Source organism: Aegilops tauschii, chromosome 7 (assembly GCF_002575655.3).
Source record: "Aegilops tauschii subsp. strangulata cultivar AL8/78 chromosome 7, Aet v6.0, whole genome shotgun sequence".
NCBI lineage: Eukaryota > Viridiplantae > Streptophyta > Magnoliopsida > Poales > Poaceae > Aegilops > Aegilops tauschii.
Window position 1 is genome coordinate 551,086,997 of NC_053041.3, and position 8,572 is coordinate 551,095,568.

Genomic DNA, 8,572 nt, shown 5'->3' on the forward strand with positions numbered 1-8,572 from the left:
AGAATGATGTGATGGACAAGACCCAATCGTAAGCATAGCAGAAGATCGTGTAGTTAGTTTGCTAAGAGCTTTTCTCATGTCAAGTATCATTTCCTTAGACCATGAGATTGTGCAACTCCCAGATACCGTAGGAATGCTTTGGGTGTACCAAACGTCACAACGTAACTGGGTGGCTATAAAGGTGCACTACAGGTATCTCCGAAAGTGTCTGTTGGGTTGGCACGAATCGAGACTGGGATTTGTCACTCCGTATGACGGAGAGGTATCTCTGGGCCCACTCGGTAATGCATCATCATAATGAGCTCAATGTGACTAAGGAGTTAGCCACGGGATCATGCGTTACGGAATGAGTAAAGAGACTTGCCGGTAACAAGATTGAACGAGGTATTGGGATACCGACGATCGAATCTCGGGCAAGCAACATGCCGATAGACAAAGGGAATTGTATACGGGATTGATTGAATCCCCGACATCGTGGTTCATCAGATGAGATCACCGTGGAACATGTGGGAGCCAATATGGGTATCCAGATCCCGCTATTGGTTATTGGCCGGAGAGGTGTCTCGGTCATGTCTGCATGGTTCCCGAACCCGTAGGGTCTACACACTTAAGGTTCGATGACGCTAGAGTTGTTATGGGAAATAGTATGTGGTTACCGAAGGTTGTTCGGAGTCCCAAATGAGATCCCGGACATCATGAGGAGTTCCGGTGGTCCGGCGGTGAAGATTGATATATTGGAGTCCGGAAGTGTTCCGGGGGTACCAGGCTGTGGCCAGCATGACTGAAAGATGTTTCGGGAGCCCCGGCAAGTGTTGGAGGGCCTCATGGGCCAAAGGGGAAGGGGAAAACCAGCCCACTAAGGGGTGGTGCGCCCCCCACACCCTTTCCCACGTTACTTGGGGAGGTGGGGCGCCCCACCTGGCTTGGGAGGCAAGGCTCCACCTGCTTGGCTTGGGGGGCAAGTCTCCCTAGGATTTTCCCTAGGGAGATCCAATCTGCTTGGCCGCCGACCCTAGGGGAAACCCTAGGGCGCCTCCCCCTCTCCCCTTGCCCCTATATATAGTGGAGGGGTGGGAGGGCAGCCGCACCTCTTCCCTGGCGCAGCCCTCCCTCCTCATACACCTCCTCATCCTCCTCCGTAGTGCTTAGCGAAGCTCTGCCGGAGAACCACGAGCTCCATTGCCACCACGCCGTCGTGCTGCTGGAGTTCTCCCTCAACTTCTCCTCTCCCCTTGCTGGATCAAGAAGGAGGAGACGTCCCCGGGCTGTACGTGTGTTGAACATGGAGGCGCCGTCCGTTCGGCGCTAGATCAGATCTTCTGCGATTTGAATCGCGGCGAGTACGACTGCATCAACCGCGTTCTTGTAACGCTTCCACTTAGCGATCTTCAAGGGTATGCAGATGCACTCCATCTCTCTCGTTGCTAGCATCTCCTAGATTGATCTTGGTGACACGTAGGAAAATTTTGAATTATCGCTACGTTCCCCAACAGTGGCATCATGAGCTAGGTTTAGGCGTAGATTCTATGCACGAGTAGAACACAAAGTAGTTGTGGGCGATGATTTGTTCAATTTGCTTACTGTTACTAGTCTTATCTTGATTCGTCGGCATTGTGGGATGAAGCGGCCCGGACCGACCTTACACGTACTCTTACGTGGGACAGGTTCCACCGACTGACATGCACTTGATGCAAAAGGTGGCTAGCGGGGGTCTGTCTCTCCCACTTTAGTCGGATCGGATTCGATGAAGAGGGTCCTTATGAAGGGTAAATAGCAATTGGCATATCACTGTTGTGGCTTTTGCGTAGGTAAGAAACGTTCTTGCTAGAAACCGATAGCAGCCACGTAAAACATGCAACAACAATTAGAGGATGTCTAACTTGTGTTTGTAGGGGTATGCTATGTGATGTGATATGGCCAAAAGGATGTGATGAATTATATATATGTGATGTATGAGACTGATCATGTTCTTGGAATAGGAATCATGACTTGCATGTCGATGAGTATGACAACCGGCAGGAGCCATTGGAGTTGTCTTAATTTATTGTATGACCTGCGTGTCTATGAAAAACGCCATGTAATTACTTTACTTTATTGCTAACCGTTAGCCATAGTAGTAGAAGTAATAGTTGGCGAGACAACTTCATGAAGACACGATGATGGAGATCATGATGATGGAGATCATGGTGTCATGCCGGTGACGAAGGTGATCATGCCGCGCCTCGAAGATGGAGATCAAAAGGCGCAAGATGATATTGGCCATATCATGTCACTTTATGATTTGCATGTGATGTTTGTCATGTTTACGTCTTATTTGCTTAGAACGACGGTAGCATAAATAAGATGATCCCTCTCTAAAATTTCAAGAATGTGTTCCCCTAACTGTGCACCGTTGCGAAGGATCGTTGTTTCGAATCACCACGTGATGCTCGCGTGTGATAGATTCTAACGTTCGCATACAACGGGTGTAAGCCATATTTACACATGCGAAACACTTAGGTTGACTTGACGAGCCTAGCATGTACAGACATGGCCTCGGAACACAAGAGACCGAAAGGTCGAACATGAGTCGTATAGAAGATACGATCAACATGAAGATGTTCACCGATGATGACTAGTCCGTCTCACGTGATGATCGGACACGGCCTAGTTGACTCAGATCATGTATTACTTAGATGACTAGAGGGATGTCTATCTGAGTGGGAGTTCATTAAATAATTTGATTAGATGAACTTAATTATCATGAACATAGTCAAAAGGTCTTTGCAAATTATGTCGTAGCTTACGCTTTAGTTCTACTAAGATATGTTCCTAGAGAAAAATTAGTTGAAAGTTGATAGTAGCAATTATGCGGACTGGGTCCGTAAACTGAGAATTGTCCTCATTGCTGCACAGAAGGCTTATGTCCTTAATGCACCGCTCGGTGTGCTGAACCTCGAGCGTCGTTTGTGGATGTTGCGAACATCCGACATACTCGTTTTGATGACTACGTGATAGTTCAGTGCGTAATGTTGAACGGTTTAGAATTGAGGCACCAAAGACATTTTGAAACGTTGCGGAACATATGAGATGTTCCAAGAGCTGAAATTGGGATTTTAGGCTCGTGCCCACGTCAAGAGGTATGAGACCTCTGACAAGTTTCTTAAGCCTGCAAACTAAGGGAGAAAAGCTCAACCGTTGAGCATGTGCTCAGATTATCTGAGTACTACAATCGCTTGAATCGAGTGGGAGTTAATCTTCTAGATGAGATAGTGATGGTTCTCCAAAGTCACTGCCACCAAGCTACTAGAGCTTCGTGATAAACTATAACAAATCAGGGATAGATATGATGATCCTTGAGCTATTCGCGATGTTTGACACCACGAAAGTAGAAATCAAGTAGGAGCATCAATTGTTGATGGTTAGTAAAACCACTAGTTTCAAGAAGGGCAAGGGAAAGATGGGATACTTCATGAAACGGCAAATCAGTTGCTGCTCTAGTGAAGAAACCCAATGTTGAACCCAAACCCGAGACTAAGTGCTTCTGTAATGAGGGGAACGGTCACTGAAGCAGAACTACCCTAGATACTTGGTAGATGAGAAGGTAGGCAAGGTCGACAGAAGTATATTGGATATACATTATATTAATGTGTACTTTACTAGTACTCCTAGTAGCACCAGGGTATTAGATACCGGTTCAGTTGCTAAGTGTTGGTAACTCGAAATAAAAGGCTACGGAATAAACGGAGACTAGCTAAAGGTGAGATGACGATACGTGTTGGAAGTGTTTCCAAGATTGATGTGATCAAGCATCGCATGCTCCCTCTACCATCGAGATTGGTGTTAAACCTAAATAATTGTTATTTGGTGTTTGCGTTGAGCATAGACATGATTGGATTATGTTTATCACAATACGGTTATTCATTTAAGGAGAATAATGGTTACTCTGTCTATTTGAATAATACCTTCAATGGTCTTGCACCTAAAATGAATGGTTCATTGAATCTCGATTGTAGTGATACACATGTTCATACCAAAAGATATAAGATAGTAATGATAGTACCACATACTTGTGGCACTGCCACTTGAGTCATATTGGTATAAAACGCATGAAGAAGCTCCATGTTGATGGATCTTTGGACTCACTCGTTTTTGAAAAGATTGAGACATGCGAACCATGTCTATTAGTATATATGCATGAAGAAAGTCCATACAGATGGATCGTTTGGACTCACTTGATTTTGAATCACTTGAGACATGCAAATCATACCACATGGGCAAGATGACTGAAAGGCCTCGTTTTCAGTAAGATGGAACAAGAAAGCAACTTGTTGGAAGTAATAAATTTTGATGTGTGCAGTCCAATGAGTGCTGAGGCATGCAGTGGATATCGTTATGTTCTTGCTTCACAGATGATTTGTGTAGATGCTGAGTATATTTACTTGATGAAACACAAGTCTGAATTATTGAAAGGTTCAAGTAATTTCAGAGTGAAGTTGAAGATCGTCGTGACAAGAGGATAAAATGTCTGTGATATGATCATAGAGATGAATATCTAAGTTACGAGTTTGGCACACAATTAAGACATTGTGGAAATTGTTTCACAACTAATACCGCCTGGAACACCATAGTGTGATGGTGTGTCCGAACATCATAACTGCACCCTATTGGATATGGTGCATACCATGATGTCTCTTATCGAATTACCACTATCGTTTATGGGTTAGACATTAGAGACAATCGCATTCACTTTAAATAGGGCACCACGCAATTCCGTTGAGACGACACCGTATGAACTATGGTTTAGAGAAACCTAAGCTGTCGTTTCTTAAAAGTTTGGGGCTGCGACGCTTATGTGAAAAAGTTTCAGGCTGATAAGCTCGAACCCAAAGCGGATAAATGCATCTTCATAGAATACCCAAAATAGTTGGGTATACCTCCTATTTCAGATCCGGAAGCAAAGTGATTGTTTCTAGAAACAGGTCCTTTCTCGAGGAAAAGTTTCTCTCGAAAGAATTGAGTGGGAGGATGGTGGAGACTTGATGAGGTTATTGAACCGTCACTTGAACTAGTGTGTACCAGGGCACAAGAAGTTGTTCCTAGGGCACCTACACCAATTGAAGTGGAAGCTTATGATAGTGATCATGAAACTTCGGATCAAGTCACTACCAAACCTCATAGGACGACAAGGATGCATGCTACTTCAGAGTGGTACGTAATCCTGTCTTGGAAGTCATGTTGCTAGACAACAATGAACCTACGAGCTATGGAGAAGCAATGATGGGCCCAGATTCCGACAAATGGCTCGAGGCCATAAAATCCGAGAGAGGATCCATGTATAAAAACAAAGTGTAGACTTTGGAAGAACTACTTGATGGTCGTAAGGCTGTTGGGTGCAGATGGATTTTAAAAGGAAGACAGACAATGATGGTAAGTGTCACCATTAAGAAAGCTCGACTTGTCGTTAAGATGTTTTCCGGCAAGTTCAAGGAGTTGACTGCGATGAGACTTTCTCACTCATAGCGATGCTAAGAGTCTGTTGGAATGATATTAGCAGTTACTGCATTATTTATGAAATCTGGCAGATAGGATGTCAAAACATTGTTTCCTCGACGATTTTCTTGAGGAAAGGTTGTATCTGATACAACCAGAAGGTTTTGTCAATCCTGAAAGATGCTAACAAGTATGCAAAGCTCCATCAATCCGTCTAAGGATTGGAGTAAGCATCTCGGAGTTGGAATGTACGCTTGATGAGATGATCAAAGATTTTGGGTTTATACAAAGTTTATGAGAAACTTGTATTTCCAAAGAAGTGAGTGGGAGCACTATAGAATTTCTGATGAGTATATGTTGTTGACATATTGTTGATCAGAAATGATGTAGAATTTCTGGAAAACATACAGGGTTATTTGAAAAGTGTTTTTCAATGCAAAACCTGGATTAAGCTACTTGAACATTGAGCATCAAGATCTATATGGATAGATAAAAAACGCTTAATAGTACTTTCAAATGAATACATACCGTGACAAGATTTTGAAGGAGTTCACAATAGGTCAGCAAAGAAGGAGTTCTTGGTTGTGTTATACAAGGTGTGAGTATTGAGTAAGACTCAAGACCTAACCACGGCAGAAGAGAGAGAAAGGACGAAGGTCGTCCCCTATGCTTTAGACGTAGGCTCTACAGTATGCTATGCTGTGTACCGCACCTGAAGTGTGCCTTGCCATGAGTTAGTCAAGGGGTACAATAGTGATCCGGGAATGGATCACATGACAGTGGTCGAACTTATCCTTAGTATCTAGTGGACTAAGGAATTTTCTCGATTATGGAGGTGGTGAAAGAGTTCGTCGTAAAGGGTTGCGTCGATGCAAACTTTGACACTAATCCAGATGACTCTGAGTAGTAAACCGGATTCGTATAGTAGAGCAGTTATTTGGAATAGCTCCAAGTAGCGGGTGGTAGCTGAATCTACAAGATGACATAGATATTTATAAAGCACACACGGATCTGGAAGGTTCAGACCCGTTGACTAAAAACCTCTCTCACAAGCGAGATATGAACAAACCCCATGGGTGTTGGATTCAATACAATCACATAGTGATGTGAACTAGATTATTGACTCTAGTGCAAGTGGGAGACTGTTGGAAATATGCCTTAGAGGCAATATTAAAATGGTTATTATTGTATTTCCTTGTTCATGATAATTGTCTATTGTTCATGCTATAATTGTATTAACTGGAAACCGTAATACATGTGTGTGAATACATAGACCACAGCATGTCCCTAGTAAGCCTCTAGTTGACTAGCTCATTGATCAATAGATGGTTATGGTTTCCTGACCATGGACATTGGATGTCATTGATAACGGGATCACATCATTAGGAGAATGATGTGATGGACAAGACCCAATCCTAAGCATAGCACAAGATCGTGTAGTTCGTTTGCTAAGAGCTTTTCTCATGTCAAGTATCATTTCCTTAGACCATGAGATTGTGCAACTACCGAATACGTAGGAATGCTTTGGGTGTACCAAACGTCACAACGTAACTGGGTGGCTATAAAGGTGCACTATAGGTATCTCCGAAAGTGTCTGTTGGGTTGGCACGAATCGAGACTGGGATTTGTCACTCCGTATGACGGAGAGGTATCTCTGGGCCCACTCGGTAATGCATCATCATAATTAGCTCAATGTGACTAAGGAGTTAGCCACGGGATCATGCGTTACGGAACGAGTAAAGAGACTTGCTGTTAACAAGATTGAACGAGGTATTGGGATACCGACGATCGAATCTCGGGCAAGCAACATGCCGATAGACAAAGGGAATTGCATACGTGATTGATTGAATCCCCGACATCGTGGTTCATCCGATGAGATCATCATGGAACATGTGGGAGCCAATATGGGTATCCAGATCCCGCTATTGGTTATTGGCCGGAGAGGTGTCTCGGTCATGTCTGCATGGTTCCCGAACCCGTAGGGTCTACACACTTAAGGTTCGGTGGCGCTAGAGTTGTTATGGGAAATAGTATGTGGTTACCGAAGGTTGTTCGGAGTCCCGGATGAGATCCCGGACATCACAAGGAGTTCCGGAATGGTACGGCGGTGAAGATCGATATATTGGAGTCCGGAAGTGTTCTAGGGGTACCAGGCTATGGCCAGCATGACCGAAAGGTGTTTCGGGAGCCCCGACAAGTGTTGGAGGGCCTGATGGGCCAAAGGGGAAGGGGCAAACCAGCCCACTAAGGGGTGGTGCGCCCCCACACCCTTTCCCACGTTACTTGGGGAGGTGGGGCGCCCCACCTGGCTTGGGAGGCAAGCCTCCACCTGCTTGGCTTGGGGGGCAAGTCTCCCTTGGATTTTCCCTAGGGAGATCCAATCTGCTTCGCCGCCGCCCCTAGGGGAAACCCTAGGGCGCCTCCCCCTCTCCCCTTGCCCCTATATATAGTGGAGGGGTGGGAGGGCAGCTGCACCTCTTCCCTGGCGCAGCCCTCCCTCCTCATACACCTCCTCATCCTCCTCCGTAGTGCTTAGCGAAGCTCTGCCGGAGAACCACGAGCTCCATTGCCACCACGCCGTCGTGCTGCTGGAGTTCTCCCTCAACTTCTCCTCTCCCCTTGCTGGATCACGAAGGAGGAGACATCCCCGGGCTGTACGTGTGTTGAACGTGGAGGCGCCGTCCGTTCGGCGCTAGATCGGATCTTCTGCGATTTGAATCGCCGCGAGTACGACTCCATCAACCGCGTTCTTGTAACGCTTCCGCTTAGCGATCTTCAAGGGTGTGAAGATGCACTCCCTCTCCCTCGTTGCTAGCATCTCCTAGATTGATCTTGGTGACACGTCGGAAAATTTTGAATTATCGCTACGTTCCCCAACAAGTGGGTGGCGCACATGTTTTTCGAAACGAATATAGGAACATTAGGTGACCAATTAAACATTCTCTGTTTTAGTGATATGAGCATCATATCAGATTCATATTTCAACACGTAAGCTTTGGGTTGAGGTCTTGAGGAGCAGTGCTAGCACGACACGAAGCACCTACGATGATGGTAGTGAATATAAAGGGGGGAAACCATAAGCTTTACGAGTATAGTGCCT